Genomic DNA, 20,413 nt, shown 5'->3' with positions numbered 1-20,413 from the left:
TTTTCCCTGCCTATAAGGACTTAATGGATCAATTGTAATATATTAAAATCTTATTAAGAATTCATTCAATCGTATTTATTGAGCACTTACTGTGTGCAGAGCACTGTACTAAGTGCTTGGAAAGTAAAATTCAGCAACAAATAGAGACAATAGAGATCGCTTGAGAGCTGCTGAGAGCTTTTTGTCAAAGATAAATTTCAGTGGGTCTTTAAAAATGCCATCATTATTACCATCTTCAAAAAGAAAGGTGAGCCTTGAAATATCATTTCTTTCCATTGTGGGCCAAATCCTAACATTATTTCTGGACTGACTCTTGAAGTACACTCGAAACCACTCAAAGGCAAACTAGAAACCATTCACCTCCAGTATCTCAACTTTCATTCGACAGCAGACCTGATTTTTACAATAGTAAGATTCAAGAAAATTGCAGGATAAAATATCAAGATTAATAGGCCTTAGCAATGCATTTGAAACTATTACTAACCCAGAGCTCTGGCAACTGCTACAAATGTTTAGCTGCCCTGAATTGTATATCAAGACCTTAAGATTCTGGGAGAATGATATTTATGGTCACCCAAAATAGAGGAATCTTATTTGATCTTATTTACTCATCATCCACAGAGTAATCAATCAATCAGTTAATGATATTTATTGAACACTGACTGTGTGCAGAGAACTTGGGAGAGTACAACGTAACAGAATTAGCAGAGATGTTCCCTGCCCATAATGAGCTTACAGTCTAGAAGGGGAGACAGACAGTAATATAAATAACTGAGTAATTTGTAATGTATAATTTAAAGGTACCTACATAAATCCTGTGGGATCAGGGGCATCAAATATCCAGAGTTCACCGACCCAAGTGTGTAGGTGATGCAGAAGGAGCCAGGGAAAAGAGGTCTTAATCAGGGAAAGCCTCTTGGAGAAGTGTAAATCAGATCTGTGTTTTAGGTTGATTTATTCAACTTATTCTATCAGCCATGGTTGGTGCTCCCAATAAGGAATTGAGAGTTGAGATCAGAATGAGAGTAGAATGGCCACTGCCAGCATTCAAGAATAAACCGCCTTTATTGACCCCCACTCACAACCACTACCACGATACCAGTCAGTGTTCTGTGTACAGGACTGAGCACTATAAGACTGACTGGCTACCTTAGTTGAGATCACCATACAAAGATGTATATATAGAAACACATGCACAAAGCCATCCCAATCATTATGAACCATATTCAGAATCAATCATTGTTGCTGCCCACTTCCGATCAACAATCTACAGGTGGTTCTGTAAGAGAACCGCCAAAACAGGGAAAGAACTGCCAGTCCTTCCTATCTGATTCCCTTCCAGGAATGAGATGACGCATCAAGAGGTCTACAATAATACAGTTTACTTTCTCATCTTTACTTTGGTATAGGGACCAGTGGACTACACTCAAAAGGGTGAAGAATATTGTCTCTTGGACCCTTTTTACATCCTCAAACACTCTTTTCTCCTCCCTGCTTCCACCCTGAAGGTGGGCTTCCTCACTCCTGAGGTCAGTGAGGAATGTTCTGGAGGTGTGTCTGCATATTTCAGAAAGGGCCTTAGTCAGAAGGCTGCACAGCCCTAGCAAAAGGGCAGCTAGTATGACCTTCTTTCATTGACTGCCAGGAGGAAAAAAAAGTGGGATGCTTTCTTGCCACCGTGACATCACTTTTCACACCAAACAGAAGATGTACAAATTATTAAATTATTCAATCCTACTTCCACGTACTTAGACTGTAAACCCCACGTGGGACCGAGACTTTGTCCAACCTAATTAACTTGTATCTACCCCAAAACTTAGAACAGTGCTTGGAACATAGTAAACAGTTAATAAGTACTACAATTATAATGCAGAGAACAATATCAGTGCTTAGCCTTCACTATAGCTGTGAGTCCTGGGTTAACCAAAATGGTCACATCCTACTTCTAGGGTAATTTCATCAACACAACTAAACATCTATTCTAATACAATATAGGCTCACAAACAATGATGTCCCAAAACCCATTAAGTCCAGCAACACAAAGGGGATAATTAACCAAATTACACACAGGTGAGATAAACAGCTGTGCCGTTATTTTAATGGTATTTGTTAAACCCTTACTCTGTCCCAAGCACCGTAATAAGCACTGAAGTAGATACAAACTAATCAGGTCGGACACAGTCCATGTTCTACATGGGGCTCACAGACTTAAACACCGTTTTATGGATGAGGAATCTGAGGCATAACCAAGTTAAGTGATCTACCCAATGTCATACAGGATGCTAGTGATGGAATCAGGATCAGAACCCATATCCCCTAACTCTCGTGCGCTTTCCACTAAGCCATGCTGCTTCCCTAAGTGTAACTGAGTTGGTACACATGCTCCCGTCCCATAACTAGCTAATAGTCTAGAGGGAGAGCAAGCATTGATATAAATAATTTATGGAGATGTACTAAACAGCTGTGGGACTTATGGTAGGGTACAGATTCAAGCACAAAGATGACACAGAAGGCATAGGGAGTCAGGGAAAAAAGGGTCTTAATTAAGGAAATCCTCTTGTTGTATAGGTGACCTTAGTGACAGAAAGACCAAAATCCACAGGAATCAAATACTCAGTGAAACATAACTTCACACAATGTGGCATAACATGATTCAGATCTACCTGACTCACTCCAGAGATGATAATGCCATAAAATGAGATTAAGCACTGCAGGTAGAAATTCCAGCAGTTCAAGCAAGGAGGATACCATGCATACCAACAATTTTGAAGAGTTGCTTGTCATGCATTGGTCCTAGCAGCAGCATTCACATACATTAATAGTATCATTATTAAACCTAAAACATTTTTATATGAATGGGTTAGGGAAGGGATGTTTGTACTGGGGTGATTCCCCTACTACTTTCCTGTTCCATACATGATCACTCTTTCTCCTTCCCTTTCTTCCTTTCTTACAGTATTTTCCATCTCAGTTTCTCCATTTTTTTCTTGATGTATCTGGCTTGTTTTTCTTTGGCATTCCTTAATCTTTCTTAATAATAATAATAATAACAATGGCATTAGTTAAGTGCTTACTATGTGTGAAGCACTGTTCTAAGCACTGGGGAGGCTACAAGGTGATCAGGTTGTCCCACGGGGGGCTCACAGTCAATCCCCATTTTACAGATGAGGTAACTGAGGCACAGAAAAGCCAAGTGACTCGCCCGTTGTTCCTGACTCTTTTATTCCTCTTTCCCAATGGGTAGCTCCTGTTCCATTTTGGACTTCTTAACTTTGCCCACCTACATTCAGCTTATATAATATAAAACTAATGTTTAGATTTGTTATTTGTACCTAAAGCTTTTACTATACTAACATCATTCATGTGTATTGTTAAATCATGAATGATACCCCTAATTTGAAGAAACAAATTTGAGAAATATTCAGTTAGGGCTAAATATGTTGAATTTGGTGTAGGTTGACATATATTCCATTCCATGGGCAGAATGAATACCTCATTGCCTCTAATGCTGAGAATTGTAACTTTTACTATTTTTCCATTTCAAATGGTAGACAAATACATTTGGGGGAAGTCAAATTGTTAGCAACTTATATTAAAAGAAAGTTGTTTCAAAACTGGTCATATGGGTGTGTGTGAGACATGACAATCTCACTGGAGGCCAATTTTGTCTAAATGTGTATGGCTATATTTAATTATATATATATACATATATATACACTATTCACTCACATAAAATATGTACACATGAATTTCTTATAAAATAGGAATCCTTTGAAGTGAAATGATAATATAGTTTTGTGTTTGTAAATACCATGACTCTAATTTAACAGCTGAAGGTCATACATGCATTTTTTGTAGATAAGTCTGGATGCTACAGGGATTTCTTGTCTTTTCCTTTAAGACGTCTTTAATATCATAATAAATTATCACTTAGAATAACTAGCTAATGTAATTAACCTTTAAAATGAGATTTTTTTTTCTCCAAAATGTCAGTTTCCTATAGCAAGCATAATGATGGAAAATTTCATTACTGTGGGTTCACATCTACAAAAATAAGTAGATTCAGTCAACATGTTCTTCTCTGAACAGTTTACACTAAAATAATACTATTATCACCCTACAGTGTATGTTAATTAGAACAACTCCTTGCAGCAGACCCATCAGTTGGGATGCTGTTTGCAGTAGCTTGCAGTTTACCCAGAAACTGTATCATCATGTTATTTTTCAGGTTTAATAAACACTGCCCTTGGACTGATGCAGTGTCCTTGGAGGATTTCTTCATTTTCTGCTGTCACTGTTCTCTTGCCTGATTGGCAGGTTCTGTACTCCACCATCTGTCTGCCTTTAAAGACAGAAACAGTTACTGAGGAAATGGACTTTAAATCTAAGGACATCAAAAATTATGTTAAACAGAAATGTACATTTCATTTGATATGGTAATATTGCATGGAAATTGTAGTGCAGAAATGATGCACAAATGCCACAATTGTATCTGTAATAATGCACAGAGGAGTAGCAAACACACTGACTTCATTACAGACCAAATTTGATAAATGTGCATAAATCTCTATTAATGCAAATTATATTGAACTTGTACAATACACTGACATCCAAGAAGTTAATATACTCATTTCTTAAAATCTATTTTAAATGAAAGACTGAGAGGTTAAAGTCTCTTGTAATATATTGTAATGAACATTTTTAAGGAATTTCTCCTGGAAAATCTGAGGTTTCTCTAAAATCATTTGGGTGATTTCAGGTTGTGAAAGAGTTTTGATTAATTCTCTGCTCATAAAAACACAAAGAAGATTAAACCAAACAGAGTACTATGTTATAATAGAAATAAACAAGTCATATAAATTTTAAAGTCTTTGAAATCTCAAGGAATATATGCAGTGTATAAAAGGTTCCTTTCTTATACTGATTGAGGGAACATTGCTCACATATTTCAATTCTCATTATATTGAATTCATTTTCACAAACACTCATGGTGATATTGCTTAAAGTAATATACATATGAACAAGAGTTTGGGCAACCAGAAACATAAACTTTACTTATAGCTCTGCAAGTAGATTGGTGCCTGTTGGTACTGTTTCATCCCTAGTCAATCAATGAATAATGATAATAATCATAATTGTGGTATTTGTTAAGCACTTACTATGTGATGATGATGATGATAGAATTTGTTTAGTGCTTATTATGTGCCAGACACTGCACTAAGCATTGATGCACAGTATTACAAGAAAAGCAGTGTGGCTCAGTGGAAAGAACCTGGGATTGGGAGTCAGAGGTCATGAGTTATAATCCCAGCTGTGCCACTTATCAGCTGTGTTACTTTGGGCAAGTCACTTAACATTTCTGTGCCTCAGTTACCTCATCTGGAAAATGGGGATTAAGACTGTGAGCCCTATGTGGGACAACCTGATTACCTTGTATCTCCCCCAGTGCTTAGAACAGTGCTTGGGACATAGTAAGCACTTAACAAATACCAAAATTATTATTATTATTATTAATATTATCATTATTATTATTGAGCACTGGGGTAGATACTAGGGTTGGACTCAGTCCCTGTCCCACATGGATTTCATAGTCTTCATCCCCATTTTACATATGAGGTAACTGAGGAACAGAGAAGCGAAGTGCCTTACCTAAGGTCTCACAGCAGACAAGTGGCAGAGCTGGGATTAAAACCCAGGTCCTTCTGATTCCCAGGCCCATACTCTATCCACTAGGTAATGTTGCTACTCTGATCAATCAATTAATGCCTCCTATGACTATAGCCCTATACTAAAAAAAAGTACTTGGTACATTACAATAGTATTAGTAAATATAATCTCTACCATCAAGGAGTTTAGAGTTTAGCAGGGGAGACAGACCTGTAGTAGACAGGAATCTTGAAAAATAGTTGGCAAATATTGGCTCTATAAATACAGAAGTTCACACTCAGTGGGCGCTCAAAAAAACTGATGACTCTAGGACCACAGTCTATCAAGGTAGCATCTACCAGCTCATAGCAGTGGGACATGACACCAGTGCTAGACTATACTCTCTTTGGCCTTATATAGTCTTGGACAATGAGCTACCCCGTTGCTCACGTACTCACTGGTGCATTCCATGCCCTAGCAGGACTGTGCCTATTAGGAACATGAGAGTACTTGCGACACTGACTGCAAGCTTGTTGTGGGCAGGGAATGTGTCTGCTAATAGTTGTATCATACTTCTCCAAAGCATTTGAGCTCTGCATACAGTAAGTGCTCAATAAATATGATTGAATGAATGAATTATTACTATCATAATAATTGCTTCACTAAGATTCTGTGTCCCAGTGTTTCAGGACTAAGGCATTTCTGTCATTTTAGAAAGGAAATCCATCATCATCAATCAATGATAGTTATTGAGCACTTACTATGTGCCAAGTACCATGCTAGGCACAAGGGGGGAACAATACAGTAGAGTTGGTTTAGACATTCCCTGATCACAGGAAGCTTCTAGATAATCTAGATGAGAAGACAGACAATAGAATAAATTACTGATGGGGTAATGAGAGAGTATAGGGATATGTACTTGAATGCTGTAGGACTGGAGTGAACATCAAGTCTAGCCCACTGTTGGGTAGGGGCTGTCTCTATATGTTGCCAACTTGTACTTCCCAAGCGCTTAGTACAGTGCTCTGCACACAGTAAGCGCTCAATAAATACGATTGATTGATTGGCACAGATCCAAGTGCTTAGGTATTGTAGAAGGGAGGGTGAATGGGAGAATGAGGGCTTAGTCAGGGAAGGCTTCTTGGAGTAGATGTAATTTTGTTGGTCTTTGAAGGTGGGAAGAGAAATGGTCTGTGAGATATGAGAGGAGAGTGAGTTTTAGGCCAGAAGGAAATCTGGGCAAGAGGTCAGAGGCAATAAAGATGAGATTGAAATAAGGAGAGTAGGTGGGTGTTAGAGGAGAAAAATGTTCAGGTTGAGGTGTAGTAGGAAATCAGTGAGGCAAGGTAGGAAGGGGAGAGATGATTAATACCTTTAAAACTTCCATTAAGGAGTTTCTGCTTGATTTGGAGCTAGATTGGCAACGATTTGATGTTTTAGGGCAAGGGGGAGATATGGACTCAGTGATTAAATAGGGAAATGAAATGGGCAGCAGAATGAAGTATGGAATGAAGAGGGAGACACAGCGGGCAGGACAGGGAGTTCAGCATGGTAGGTAGATGTGGCAGTCAAGGTGGATTATGATAAGAACTTACAGCAGGGTGGTAGCAATTTGGTGGAGAGGATGGGGCAGATTCTAGAGCTGTTGTAAGGGTAAAAACAACAGAACTTGGTAGGATCAAAGAGATTTGGTGACACACTAGATAAGCAAGTTGAGGGAGAGATGCTTAAGGATACGGCCAAGGTTTTGCATTGTGGTGGTGTTTATGGCAAAAGGAAAGTCTAGAGCAGGTCTCAACATACCAAGCTTCAACTAAAGATAACTCAGCTTGGGGAGTCATTGGCTGATTGAAAAATTGAAACGATTAATATTGGAACCACTGCCATGGCCAGTCAGGACGCAGCGAACTCTCTCCCAAACGGCTGCACCAAGAAGTGAATATTCCTCCATCTTATCTTACTCTGCTCCCACTATGCCTGTGGCCTGGCATGAATACACATTAGAGCGAATACAGGACAGGCAATGGCTGTCTGGAATGCTGGTGACAAAGACCCATAATAATAATAATAATAATACTAATAATAATAATAATGGCATTTGTTAAGCACTTACTATGTGCAAAGCACTGTTCTATGTGCTGGGGAGGATACAAGGTGATCAGGTTGTCCCACGTGGGGCTCACAGTCTTAATCCCCATTTTACAGATGAGGTAACTGAGGCACAGAGAAGTTAAGTGACTTTCCCAAGGTCCCACAGCTGACAGCTGGTGGAGCCAGGATTTGAACCCATGACCTCTGACTCCCAAGCCTGTGCTCTTTCCATTGAGCCACACTGCTTCCCATCTTTTGACATATTGACAGCTGCCTGCCTGTTTACTCATAAACACCTTTACCCATCTTTAAACATACAAACTCAGCTGTTTGTTTGCTCACAAACATTTTTTATGGCATTTGTTAAGCGCTTTCTATGTGCCAGGCACTGTACTAAGTGCTGGGGTGGATACAAGCAAATCAGGTTGGATACAGTCCCTGTCCCACATGGGGCTCACAGTCTCATTCCTTGTTTTATAGATGAGGTAGCTGAGGCACAGAGAAATGAAGTGACTTGCTCAAGGTTACGCAGCAGACAAGTGGTGGAGCTTGGATAAGAACCCATGACCTTCTGACTCCCAGCACCACGCTCTATTCACTCTGTCATGCTGCTTCTCATAACGTTCACAACTTTACTCCCAAGACCTACATTCGATACAGCAGTTAATCAAAGAAGCAGTAGATTAAGCAGTTATTGCTGCTGCGAACTTCTCTTATATCCCTTAAACTTCTCTGACCTCATCTTGTCCCCTCAATCCCCTCTAATTACCCCTCCGTCCTTCCTTTCCAACAGCCCTTTTATCAATCATATTTATTGAGCGTTGACAGTGTGTATAGCACTAAGCACTTGAGAGAGTACACTATAACAATAGAATAGACACATTCCAAAAAATGAACTCCACCTAGCCCTCTCCACCTCTCTCACTGTCCCCTTCAACAGCTCCAACCAAGTGCTGCCGATAGAACCCCGGCTCCATCTGGGAAATTTTGTTTCATCCTTGACCCATTTCCTCACCAGTAATTGTTCCCTCTCAACATTATAGAAACCTGGCTCTCCCAGGATGACACTCTCTCCCTTGCCACTCTCTCCAAAGGGGTCCTCATTCCCCATTCATTTATTCATTCACTTGTATTTATTGAGCACTTACCATGTGCAGAGCTTGGGAGAGTACAATATAACAGTAGACACATCCCGGCCCATTATGAGCTTACAGTCTAGCAGGGAAGACAGACATTAATGTAAATAAATGAATTACACATATATATATATATACATATATATGCATACATACACATATGTGCTGGGGGTCCGGGAGGAGGGATGAATAAAGGGAGCAAGCCAGGGTGATGCAGAAGAGAATGGGAGAAGAGGAAAGAAGGGCTTAGGGAAGACCTCTTGGATGAGCTGTGCCTTCGATAAGACTCTAAGACAGAGGCAGAAAATTGTCTGTCAGATATAAAGAGGGAGGGCATTCTAGGCTAACGGCAAGATGTGGGTGAATAGTCGGAGGTGAGATGCATGAGATCGTGGTTCAGTAAGAAGGTTAATGTTAATGAGAGTGAAGTGTGTGGGCTGGGTTGTAGTAGGAGAGTAGTGAGGTGAAGTATGAGGGGTCAAGGTGCTTTAAAGCTGATGGTGAGGAGTTTTTCTTTTATGGTAGGTGGATGGGTAACCAATGGAGAATCTTGAGGAGTAAGGAAACATGGCCCAAAAGTTTCTGTAGAAAAATGATCTGTGCAGCTGAGTGAAATATGACCTGGACTAGGGAGAGACAGAAGACAGGGAGATCAGCAAGGATGCTGATACAGTAATCAAGGCAGGAAAGAATAAGTGACTAGACTAACATGGTAGCAGTGTGGATGGAGAGGAAATGGCAGATTTTAGTGGTGTTGTGAAGATGGATTTTTTTTCCTCTCACTTCTCTTGACTCACTGGAAAATAGTTGTCTTTCTTCTCACTCACAAATATTACTTTTGCACCATTCCACCTCAACTATCCCTCTCCTTTCCTTCATTTGGAGCCCATAACTTCTGCCTCTACCACCCATTCCAGTTATTCATTATGATCATTTACCACCTCCCAGGTCCTGCAAAATTCTTAACCATTTTGTATCGTTTCTTACATTCTTCCTCTCATTTCTCCATCCTTGATCCTTGGGGACTCCATTTTGTTCCTATATACCTTCTTCTGTCCACTTCCTCTCACTCCCCAATTATAATGACTTTCAACTCCCACCATTTCACCCACTCACTTTGACAGAAGCTTGACCTCATCATCTCTAATCACAGCAAAATTTCTACCTTTGCCAACTCGAAATTCCTCTATTTGACCACAACCTCCTCACTTGTCTTTTCTCCCAGACACCCATTCTGTGCAAATTCCTTCATTTATTCAATTGTACTTGAGCACTTACTGTGCTTAAGCACTTATTGTAATTGAGCACTTACTGTGTGCAGAGCACTGTACTCAGCACTTAACTATTCTGTTTCCCCACAGAGCCCTCCAACCTTTTGAATCTAATTTTCTAATCATCATGTCCCATTTTGTCTCCAAACTCCAGCATGGCTCAGGGGAAAAAGCAAGGGCTTGAGAGCCAGAGGTCATGGGTTCTAATCCTGGCTCTGCCACTTGTCAGCTGTGTGGCTTTGAGCAAGTCACAACTTCTCTGTACCTCAGTTCCCTCATCTGGAAAATGGGATTTAAGACTGTGAGCCCCATGTGGGACAACCTGATTACCTTGTATCTCCTCCAACGCAGTGCTTGGCACATAATAAGTGCTTAACAAATGCCATTATTATAATCATTATTGATGAACAAATCAAAAATCTCTCCACTCAACTCACTCCCTCACACTCCTTCCTTGTCCTGTGTCTCTTCTTATCACACACCACTAACATACAGCCCTGGATCACCTCCACAGTATGTTTCCTCCACTCATGTGCTCAAGTTGTTGAGTGCTGCTGATAGAAATCTGGGCACCAAGTCAACTTTGTCCATCTCAAAGTTCCAGGATGGGTTGAAATATTTTGCTCTACTAATTACTACTCAAGTGAAGTTCTTCAAGATTATATGACAAACTAGTACTTTTTAAAGACTACTAATTCATCCATATCTTATTTTGCATTACTAGGTTACCCAATCTTCTGAGCAGTGCAGAAATGGAGAAGAAGACATGGGAATTTCCATTATGCCCAGCAGGAGGGAGAAACTCATGTTTGTGGTGTGGTGTGGGGATGCAAGCATAAGTTTTTTTCCAAAACCAAATCTTGGTCCACCACGGCTGTAAGTGCCTAACGAATACTACAATTATTATTATCTGTAATATATTTACTTTAATGTCTGTCTCCCCCTCTAGACCTTAAGCTCTCGTGGACAGGGAATGTGTCCATTTATTGTTATTTTGAACTTAGCACCCAATCACTTAGCACAGTGCTCTGCACACAGTAAATGCTCAATAGATCTGTTTGAATGAATGAATGAATGAAGTAAAGAGTCAGTGGTGTGATAAACTAGGTGGAGTGACAGTGAGTGGGCTGGCATTTGAGGAGAGAAATGTGAGGGAGAGGTTGTAGAAGGAAGCAGCATGGCTTAGTGGAAAGAGCATGGGCTTGGGAGTCAGATGTTGTGGGTTCTAATCCTGGCTCCATCACTTGTCAGCTGTGTGAATTTGGGCAAGTTACATAACTTCTCTGTGCTTGTTACCTTATCTGTTAAATGGGGATTAAGATTGAGAGCCCCATGTGGGACAACTGGATAACCTTGTATTAGGTTGCTTAGAGCAGTGCTTGGTACATAGTAAGCACTTAAATGCCATTATTGTTATTATTATAGTATCAACAAGATAACATAGGAGGAGAAAAGCTGATTAAATATATTAAGGCAGATATTTGAGGATGGGCAACAAGTGGAGATATATTGACAAATTCAACAAATTAAACTATTCACTAACCCAACAAAATCCACAGGGCAATGCTGGTGAGAAGGAGTAATTCTTAGACTTTTTGCCTGATCAAAGTGGCGTCTTTGGTGAAATGCTTTAATTGTTGAAAATGAAGATTTTTGGGGGATGTGTTCTGCTTGGCAATGTTGGTGGTAAATAGAAGGGAAGAATAGCACTTAGAATAGTTCCTGGAACATAGTAAGTCCATAACTACCACAAAAAAAGACACCAGAATCTCAAATGCTCACCTATAGCTACAAATTTCTGATGGTTGTGAGCTTTAGGCTAATAATTTAATCTGGCTGTGACACATAGAACATTAAAAACATTGTGCAAGCAACTAAGTAAATATGGTATGTTAACACACACATTGACAATATAATATGGGAATTAAACACTATTTTTGGAGGGCCATCTCTGAGCATATCAACATCCCAGGTGAGGAGCCTTTGGTTGAGAAACAGTCAAAATTTTCCTAGCATTCTTAATGTTATCATAGGAATTTCTGGTCACTGGTGAACATGGGTAGTCAAGGCTTTGCTACCACAAAGTAGGAGTGGCATAGGGAGGCTGCCACTGGCATTGGATATCTCTCCCACTCTACAGAGCTGTTTGAACATACGTTCCCCAGGTTTTGTGGACCACTATGGGTTAGTGGAGTTTCAACTTCCTGTTCAGAAGGAAAAATACTGCCATAAGCACTGGGAACCCCAGTGGAAGAAAGCTCCAGGCCCCTTAGGTCTCACTACACATTAGATCCAGTCTTGTTGAACAGTTCTATGCATTCATCCCTGAGGACACAACAGGAAATCTGGAAACTGGGATTCATAATCAATAGCTTCAGCACAACATTGAACATTTGTGAATTCATAAGGAAATTTCCCATTGGAAACTGCTCAAGAAACATGCACATACAAAGGCTTCCAGAGATTTAGGATTTTCTCAGAATCAAAAGCACGGCATAAGACAGCGGGGAGAAGCCACTCAGCCTCTATGCCATCTTGTGATCCAGAGTGAGGAGACAACAGGACACATTTCCTTTACCATCAGACTTTGTCTCTAGATTGTAAAATAGTCTTCTAGACTGTAAACTCCATTTGGGCAGGAAATGTATCCACTAACTCTGCTATATTATACTCTCCCAAGCACTTAGTACAGTACTCTTATTCATTCATTCATTCAGTCATATTTATTGAGTGCTTACTGTGTGCAGAGCACTGTACTAAGCACTTGGGAAGTACAAGTTGGCAAAATATAGAGACGGTCCCTACCCAACATTGGGCTCACAGTCTAGAAAGGGGAGACAGAGAACAAAACATATTAACAAAATAAAATAAGTAGAATAAATATGGACAAGTAAAATAAATAAATAGGGTAATAAATATGTATAAACATATATACATATATACAGGTGCTGTGGGGAAGGGAAGGAGGTAAAGTGGGGGGGATGGAGACTGGGAGGAGGGGAAGAGGAAGGAAACGGCTCAGTGTGGGAAGGCCTCCTGGAGGAGGTGAGCTCTCAGTAGGGCCTTGAAGGGAGGAAGAGAGCTAGCTTGGCGGATTTGCAGAGGGAGGGCATTCCAGGCCAGGGTGATGACATGGGTTGGGGGTTGATGGTGGGACAGGGAAGAATGAGGTACGGTGAGGAGATGAGCAGCAGAGGAGCAGAGGGTGCAGGCTGGGCTGTAGAAGGAGAGAAGGGTAGTGAGGTAGGAGGGGGCGAGGTGATGGACAGCCTTGAAGCCCAGGGTGAGGAGTTTCTGCCTGATGCGCAGATTGATTGGTAGCCACTGGAGATTTTTGAGGAGGGGAGTGATATGCCCAGAGCGATTCTGGACAAAGACAATCCAGGCAGTGGCGTGAAGTATGGATTGAAGTGGGGAGAGACAGGAGGATGGGAGATCGGAGAGTAGGCTGATACAGTAATCCAGACAGGATAGGATGAGAGCTTGAACGAGCAGGGTAGCGGTTAGGATGGAGAGGAAAGGGCAGATCTTAGCGATGTTGTGCAGGTGAGACCGGCAAGTTTTGGTGACAGCTTGGATGTGAGGGGTGAATGAGAGAGCGGTGGTGAGGATGACACCAAGGTTGCCGTCTTGTGAGATGGGAAGGATGGTAGTGCCGTCAACAGTGATGGGAAAGTCAGGGAGAGGGCAGGGTTTGGGAGGGAAGACAAGGAGTTCAGTCTTGGACATGCTGAGTTTTAGGTGGCGGGCTGACATCCAGATGGAGATGTCCTGAAGACAGGAGGAGATGTGAGCCTGGAGGGAGGGGGAGAGAGCAGGGGCAGAGATGTAGATCTGGGTGTCATCAGCGTAGAGATGATAGTTGAAGCCGTGGGAGCGAATGAGGTCACCAAGGGAGTGAGTGTAGATCGAGAACAGAAGGGGACCAAGCACTGAACCTTGGGGAACTCCCACAGTAAGAGGATGGGAGGGGGAGGAGGAGCCTGCAAAAGAGACTGAGAATGAACTACGGGAGAGATATAAAGAGAACCAGGAAAGGACGGAGTCTGTGAAGCCAAGGTCAGATAGCGTCTTGAGGAGAAGGGGGTGGTCCAGTGTCGAAGGCAGCTGAGAGGTTGAGGAGGATTAGGATGGTGTATGAGCCGTTGGATTTGGCAAGCAGGAGGTGATTGGGGACCTTTGAGAGGGCAGATTCCGTGGAATGTAGGGGATGGAAGCCAGACTGGAGGGGGTCGAGGAGAGAGTTGGTGTTGAGGAATTCGAGGCAGCACGTGTAGACAACTCGTTCAAGGAGTTTGGAAAGGAATGGTAGGAGGGAGATGGGCAGATAACAAGAAGGTGAGGTGGGGGTCAAGAGAGAGTTTTTTTAGGATGGGAGAGACATGAGCATGTTTGAAGGCAGAGGGGAAGGAACCAGTGGAGAGTGAGCGGTTGAAGATGGAAGTTAAGGAGGGGAGAAGGGACGGAGCGAGAGATTTCATGAGATGAGAGGGAATGGGGTCAGAAGCACAGGTGGCTGGAGTAGCACTTGAGAGGAGGGAGGAGAGCTCCTCTGAGGATACTGCTGGGAAGGATGGGAGAGTAGCAGAGAGTGTTGGGAGCCGGGGGGTTGGAGAAGGCGGGGGAGTGACTTTGGGGAGGTCAGACCTGATGGATTTAATTCTATTAATGAAGTAGGAGTCCAGATCATTGGGGGTGAGGGAAGGAGGAGCGGGAGGAACCGGGGGCCTGAGAAGGGAGTTGAATGTACGGCACAGCTGACAGGGATGATGGGCATGGGCTATGTGCTCTGGACATAGTAAGCACTTAATATGATTGATCAGATAGCCAACCACTGAGCCTTGGCAACCCCCGTCTAGTTCTCATTCATATAGTATTTTTCAGCTCCCTGAACAGTTCTATGCACATCTAAGTGGTTTAATGAATATGATAACTCTTAGTACAGCTACCGCTACTACTACAACCAGCCTGGTGGTGAACAATTAGAAATGGGCTGTCTCAGATGTGGCTTTGAGAAGATTCTAATATAATGAAGTGAAAATGAAAATGACAGCAATACTGAGGGAGCAGTTGCAAATTCACCACAAGAGAATTTGTACAAAGAGGTCATGTGGAATAGATAGTGGATTCACATCAGTTATCAACCAAACATTTACACCAAGGACAAGTGTGTATGTGTGTTTGTGTGCATGCTTATATTTGTATGGGTCTTTTTAAAGGGGAAAAAAATACATCTTTGAACTATGTTACATGCAGGTGAGTGTTGTTAATTTTAACAAATAGCATAAGCAGAGCAACTCATGCTGTTTCTCTTTATAGTTAAAATTACATTTGGTTTTTTATGGTAAAACAAGAGTAGACTTACTTTATTTCTTAAAAAAAAATATAGTCATTGTGTTGAATAGCACCTAAAGAACTATCAATCAAGATAGATAGAGAGTTCAAGATATGCAAAGATATAGCAGAGCACTGTAGTATTTGGAAGAGTACAATACAATTGAGTTGGTAGGCATAATAATAATAATGGCATTTATTAAGTGCTTACTATGTGCAAAGCACTGTTCTAAACACTGCAGAGGTTACAAGGTGATCAGATTGTCCCACAGAGGGCTCACAATCTTAATTCCCATTTTACAGATGAGGTAACTGAGGCCCAGAGAAGTTAAGTGACTTGTCCAAAGTCACACAGCTGACAAATTTGCAGAGCTGGGATTTGAACCCATGACCTCTGACTCCAAAGCCACACTGTTCAAGAAGCTTACAGTCTAGTTAGGGGGTGGCATATAATAAAGTAACTTATAGATAAGATAAATTCTGGGGGGGTCAGAACTACCTCCTTATACTACCATGACTCTCCATGTGCTTAAATGGTACAAAATCAAGTTCATAAGCAATGCAGAAGGGAGGGTGAATAGTGTAGGAGGATAAAAGGTTAGTCAGGGAATCCTTCTGGGAGCAGAATTATTTATATAGGGCTTTGGAGATGGGAAGTCTGTTGGCCTGTGGAGCTGAAGGTGAAGGGAGTTAATGGAGGGTATCATGAGGTACAGTTGTCATGAGGAAATGACAACTGAAAAGACAAATGAAAGGCAGGAAGAAATGGGAGACTGCAGAGAAGGAGAGAGGATAAGGCTGGAGATATAGAATTATATTTGATTTACTCCATTGTTCTACAATTCCTAAAAGAGGTTGTGACTCACTGAGTCATAGGAAATGAATGAATTTGATACTTCCCAGCACTTCTAAATCATTTTTGTTTTTGTCCATAGTGAAAAAAAAAACATTAACACTTCCTGATCAAGAATAAATTCCCCTAAAGCCTTTTCTTCTGTGTAAAGATCTTGGGAAAGTCAATGTTGTGGAATCTGATTCTACCCTTGGCAACTCTTTCAAGCTTTAACACCAGGAAAAGACAATTAAATTATGCTGCCATGCTCAATTCTTCATTCACTATCAGTTCCTGCCAAATCTTGCCAGTTCTTCCTGAAAAAGAAAAAAAAGTCTACCAGCTCTGTCTCTATCTTCCCAAACTGTTACCACCCTTGTAGCTCTTGTCTTACCTTAGTACTGTGGAGAACCCACCACCAGCTGCCTTGTTAGTGACTGTTTGTGATCCCATGGGCAACAACAAGGGAGAGACTTTGCCAAGACACTAATGGGCTCTATCTGAGACAGGTGATTGCTGAGCTGTAGGGGTGGAGCATGGAGGGAGGTGTGGCTTTCTCTCCCATCTACTGGTGATGGGCCTGGATCAATCAATGACTGCCACAGCTGCCATGACTAAGAAAGATAAAAGGCAGTTGCTTTGGTACATTCACTTTCTTGCAGGAGGCACTGAGAGAAGCAGCAGTAGCTGGAGAGCAGTATTTGGAAGTAGAAAGAAGATGTACTCCCAGAGTGGACTCCTTTGACCATGGACTGGTATTGGACCTTTGGTGGAGTGAGTGTGTATTTGTGTCACTCCTTTGCATACTGATAAAACTAGGTAAAAGACTTTCCATATTAACCTTGGCAATCAGAGGTGGGGATTGACTTCTACTACATGTCACCAAGGCTCCCCTGGTCCAGTAAGGTCCTGGTTGGTATGAACCAGGGGTACTTGTGACGGGTAACCTTCTAGTTACAGCCTTTCACCTATCCAACCTGTCCTACATAGTGCTGCACAGATCATCTTTCTGAAGTATTATCCAGCCCTCTTCTCAAAATTCTCACCTAGTTTCCTGTATCTCTTGGTATCAAACTAAAAATCCTCAATTGGCTTTAAAGTTCTCCTCTAACCTGCTCTTTGTATACACTGTTTCTCACTCTTCCCTCTCCCCACCTCCACACCCCTTCCCAAAGGAAACCACCTCAGGTTGTAATGGGTGTGCACTCTAAAGCATCACATGGCAGACTAACTTGGGACGGCATTCTGGAGGAATCAGAAATCTGAGACCTTTACTTCATAATGCTGTGTAGGATTCAGTCCTATTAGCACTCAATCAATATGCAGTAAGTGCTTAATAACACATTTACTCTTTAATAATATTGGAAGTCTCCTTTGACCTACAGGTATTCTGAGTGGGTCAGAATACCCTTCTAGGACAGAAGGGTTTACAGTTCAAGGAAGATTAGTATTGTTTTTAGAACCATTTTAGAACCATGTGCCCATATATGTATCCCCAAACTCAGGATATCTGCAAATTTGAGGTTCCCTATACCCAGCTGAAATTCATTTCACCACCTTCTCTTAGTCACTCTGCTACTGCCTGAGACACTGGTCATCTGCTGGTTAGTGGTATTAATCATTTTAATGTGCTTATTGGGTATACAGTACCATTTGAAATTCTGGAAAAGTGGACATAAGTAACACAATGCCTAGCTTTCAAGAGGCTCACAATCTATGAATACAAGTTGGAGAGAAGGGACTGGAAACAGACATAATCAGTGATGAAACAATAAAAAGTTAAAGCCACATAAAATACAAAGACAAATACACAAAAGCAAAGATTAGTAGAGCACTGTGGTTAGAGCAGTAGATTGTTAAGCTCCTTGTAGCTGAGTCCAGAGTACACCCAAAATCACAACTATCAGCTTTCCCACAATTTTGTGGAGTCCTCATGATGCAGATACTTTCTTCTCTGTTGGGGAGATGGAAGGCAGGATGGGATGGTTTCTCCTTGATGGTGCAGAGGATGCTGGTTCTCAGGAAGGCAGTGTGGCTGGGTGGATGTCAAAAACACCCAGCAACAGCTTTGATTCTCATAGGCCAGAGCATACAGAGCACATCAGCAACAGGCGTCATTCATATTTAATGAGCGCTTAATGTGTGCAGAGCACTGTACAGATAGACAATCCCTTCCCAACAATGGGCTCACAGTCTCTGGGGAGGAAAGGCAAGGGTTTCTAGCAATTCTGTACTCTCCCAAGTGCTTAGTGCCGTGCTCTGCATGCAGTAAGCACCGAACAAATCCTGTGGATAGGACTGTTTCCTGTTCTTTCACTTGACCACGGAGGAGAGGAGCCCAGAATTTCCACAGAAACAAGTCTGTGAGGTTATTTTGCTCAGTCTTGGCTAGAGCAGGCAGCAAGTCACCCATCCCCATATAGTGTTGTTCACTTATGGAAGCATTAGGGGCAATAGAAACCTTGTAAACAAGTGGTGTTCAGCATCCATGAAGAGAGGAGGAGAATGTCAGATTTTCCCCTGGTGTGTCAGCCTGGACAGACCAGCCCTTAAAAATAGATGCAAAACTGCCTTCTTCCTCCACAGGGAAAAAAAAAATCATAATCATACTCAATTTGCCATGGTCATACTCAATAATTAGGATATATAGAAACCCAGAAATGCATTAGTCCCTAATAAAATAATCTTGCTTGGTAATTTCACAATATGTCTTACATGCAAACTTAAGAGCTAAAAACACAGAATGAGGATAGAAAAGTTATACTACAAAGCAGAGACACAATTATCGAAGCATTGAATTATTTTGGGCCCATTTTTATATAAGATTTTTTGGCAATGCAAGAAATGATTTGTGAAAGTGAATTCAAAGGATGTAAGGGCCAAATACTTTTAGCAGGTTATTTTATTATATATTTTCCAAGTTTACTAATGTGTTCTTTGGGAAACAGCGTAATTGCTCTCTAATCATGCTTTGCCTCTACAAAAGCAATCAATTAGGGTTTTTTTGATATTACAGAAAATTCACCGAGATAAAATTGCTATCCAACAATTATATGCACTATAAATATAAGATGAGAAGAAACACCTAGGAAATATGATGCATCTTTGCAAATCTGGTAATAAGCCCTTTAAAATCTGTAGATTAATAAATACTTGATATGGTAATAGTCATCAAACTTTTTAATCATGAGTATATTGAGCAATAGTTAAATCTTTTTAGTTACTTTGCTGGAAGTGTGGCTGCAGGATAAGTTACTATAACCTTCTAATCACATGCTTCATAAATGTTTCATGCCCGGTAACAAAAAGAAATGTAGGTAGTTGCTATAGTTGCAATGGTGGATTGCTGTGGGCACACAAGGTAGTAGATAATTCAGTCTCTGTTTAGTTTTTAAATAAAGCAAGTAAAATATACTGAGGGCATCTTCACCTGGAAACCACAACACTGTCATATAGAAAATATGTTCTATAAAGCCTAGTTTAGTAAGCAACAATTTTCTTGTTGTTTGCCATCATCAATTAGATTCAAAATTATCAATGGGACAGCTGCCTCCGGCACTTGCAATGTTCAACTTTGACATTCACACAAGTGCTAAATTATGCTGGGGTCTTTCCACGTAACATTTCCCAGATTTGCCCATTCTGCTATCACCTTTATCCAAGTTCTTCATGTAGTGCAACTAGATTATTCTAAGCTTCCTCACTGAACTCCTAGCCTCCAGTTACTTTCCTCTCCATGCTACATTATAAATAGTTGCACAGAGTTTTACAGAAACATTTATCAGGTTGCATTCCCCCCTTTCTTTACATTCTCCAATGGCTTCATATTTTCATTCAATCGAATTTCTCTCCACCCCAAGAAAAAACTTCTCAGCTTTAAACTCTCCCAAGTGTGAGAAGCAGCGTGGCTCAGTGGAAAGAGCATGGGCTTGGGAGCCAGAGGTCTTGGGTTCTAATCCCAGCTCTGCCAATTATAAACTGTGTGACTTTAAGCAAGTCACTTCTCTGTGCCTGTTACCTCATCTGTAAAATGGGGAGTAAGACTGAGCCCCACGTGGGACAACCTGATCACCTTACATCACTCCCAGCGCTTAGAACAGTGC

This window comes from Tachyglossus aculeatus, chromosome 2, assembly GCF_015852505.1.
Source record: "Tachyglossus aculeatus isolate mTacAcu1 chromosome 2, mTacAcu1.pri, whole genome shotgun sequence".
Classification (NCBI taxonomy): domain Eukaryota; kingdom Metazoa; phylum Chordata; class Mammalia; order Monotremata; family Tachyglossidae; genus Tachyglossus; species Tachyglossus aculeatus.
Note: the sequence above shows the minus strand (reverse complement) of the source record.